Raw genomic sequence first — 2,892 nt, forward strand, 5'->3', positions numbered from 1 at the left:
AAAAAAAAAAAAGAAAAGAAAATATATATACATCTATACATTTTATGTATTATATATTTATTATATATATTTATCATATATTTATATATTATATATACTTTCTATATAATATAGATTTTATATATTATATATGTTATATATTTTTCATGTATATTATATATATATTCTAAGACAGAGTCTCACTTAGTCGCCCTGGGTAGAGTGCTGTAGTGTCATAGCTCACAGCAACCTCAAGCTCTTGGGCTCAATGATTCTCTTGCCTAAGCCTCCCAAATAGCTGGGACTACAGGCGCCTACCACAACACCCTGCTATTTTTTTGAGACAGAATCTCGCTCTTGCTCGTACTTGTCCTGAACTCCTAAGCTCAGGCAATCTACCCACCTCAGCCTCCCAAAATGCTAGGATTACAGGCATGAGCCACTATGTCTAGCAAAGAAAATACTTCCCAACTAAGAAATAATCTTTCTGTCTCTCTCACAAACAAACATCATGCAAAATCCAGTGCTACATACTTTTTTAAAGAAGTGTTTAATGAACGAACATTTCTAGTTATGAATAGTTTACACATAAGTGGGGCAGTATTTGGACTGTGCTATTATTATTCATTAATGAAGCTCTTATAGTATTAATTTTCCCTAAAAACACTTATTTTTCTCAATCACACTCTTCACCACACTTTTGCTGCTAACATAAACATATTCCAAAGAAGAACATTAAAATGCTACCCTAGGAAGGATATAAGCTGCAGTATTTATAGGCACAGGTAAGATTTAAATCATGGCAGGTCCTGACACTGATGCTCAATACCCATTCACTAATAACAGAAAATTCTTCATTTCTCACACTCTGGCAGGTAAAATAAATTATGTATTACCTTCCAATAAAGAAGCATTGTTTTGATCACTCTGTAATTCAATATAAAATCTAAAAATCTTAAATAATTTTAAAATGCATTGTGCACTTGTCTTTAAAGTCTCTATGTGCTAGAAAAACAAATGTTAGCTAATGTTTTATACAAGATAAAACAGGACCCCAGGAAAAAAATTATAGCTATAGCACTTATAATATTAACCTAGAGGTATACAGAGCCTTTGAGATAATGTCTTCTAACCTAGCATTTTCCCATTGAGAAAACCAAGGCCCAAAGAGGTTAATTGACCAGCCTACATTCTGTTTTCACTACACAATAATGAAATTAGACCCCATTTCTCCTGATTCCTCATCTAATGTCTTTCCATTATACTATTCTATTTGTTATAGAGCCAGAGACTTTTGTTCTTCATAATATGCACTATTTAACCTATAGATTAAATGGTTTAGAAGTAACTAAACAGCCATGTACCTGATAGTACATTCTTACTGGGATATTATCTACAGTATATTTCATCTATTTTTATGTTTACTACTTCAAAACCTACATTCTTTCCTCTATACTTCATTACTTCATTTTTTGTTTTTTGGGGGTTTTTTTGAGACAGAGCCTCAAGCTGTCCCTCTGGGTAGAGTGCCGTGGCATCACAGCTCACAGCAACCTCCAACTCCTGGGCTCAAGTGAGTCTCCTGTCTCAGCCTCCCAAGTAGCTGGGACCACAGGCGCCCGCCACAATGCCCGGCTATTTTTTTTTTTTGGTTGCAGCCGTCATTGTTGTTTGGCGGGCCCAGGCTGGATTCGAACCCGCCACCTTAGGTGTATGTGGCTGGCACCTTAGCCACTTGAACCACAGGCACCAAACCTACTTTATTGTTTTTTATAGAACTTTTTTTTTTTTTTGAGACATAATCTCACTCTGTCACCTGGGCTAGAGTACCAGAGTGCCATGGCGTTAGTCTAGCTCAAAACAACCTCAAACTCCTGGACTCAAGCAATCATCCTATTTCAACCTTCTTCCTATAGAACTTTTGCTATTAGAATATCCCCAAATGACAGGTTATTTTTATCTAGATATAAATCAGAATCCAGCAGTAGACTTTGTTCCCTTTGAGGCCAAGAACTAAGCATAATTCCTTTTTATATTCCTTAGCAGCTGGCACATAAGTTAGTAATCACTATGTATTTGTCAAATTGGATTTTTTAAAGGATGAACTTTATAAATTATTTCTTGAATTACAAACAACTTTGAAATGTCTATTTCATTGTTGTCTTTTATTTATGTATTTTTTTATTCTTTTTTTTTTTTTGAGACAGAGTCTCACTATTTTGCCCTCAGTAGAGTGTTATGACATCACAGCTCACAGCAACCTCAAACTCTTGGGCTTAAGTGATTCTTGTGCCTCAGCCTCCCAAGTAGCTGGGACTACAAGCACCTGCCACACAGTCTGGCTATTTTTTTTTTATTGTAGTTGTTATTGTTGTTTAGCAGGCCCACATTGGGCTCGAACCTGCCATGCCCAGTGTATGAGGCTGGTGCTATAACACTGAACTACGGGCACTAAGCCCATTGTTCTCTTTAAGTTATACATAATAATATAAATTCTATGGGGAGAAAAATTAAACTCTTATGCCCAGGAAAAAGAAAGGAGTTAGGCAAACAGTTAGCCAGTTCCTATCATAGCATCTTTAATATGTAAGTAAATCTTATAAGTCAATAAGTAAAGGAGAGGCATATCCCCCAAGTAGAAAAATGGGCAAAGGCTGTATGCAAAAGAAGAAAACAAATAACCAAGAAATATATGCAAATATGCTTTATTTAGCACAAATCAAAGAAACACAAATTAACAGTGTAATATCTTTAAACCTATCTAATTGGTACATTTAAGGACAAATGTTGGCTAGAGTCTAGGAAAATAGGTCTACTCATAAGTTGGTGGTGGATGTGTCAAATTGGCTCAACCTTTCTGGTGAGCTAATTAAAAATATATTATCGGCTCGGCGCCTGTGACTCAAGCGGCTA

At 35.7% G+C, this 2,892-nt stretch overlaps 1 protein-coding gene across 2 annotated transcripts in view; it reads left to right on the forward strand.

Annotated features, from left to right (window-relative positions):
- The window catches only part of MICU1 (mitochondrial calcium uptake 1), a 251,894-nt gene that overhangs the window by 159,949 nt on the left and 89,053 nt on the right, over positions 1 to 2,892 (forward strand). The window lies entirely within an intron of this gene.

This window comes from Otolemur garnettii, unplaced genomic scaffold (assembly GCF_000181295.1).
Source record: "Otolemur garnettii isolate 467f Iridium unplaced genomic scaffold, OtoGar3 scaffold00008, whole genome shotgun sequence".
Lineage (NCBI taxonomy): Eukaryota > Metazoa > Chordata > Mammalia > Primates > Galagidae > Otolemur > Otolemur garnettii.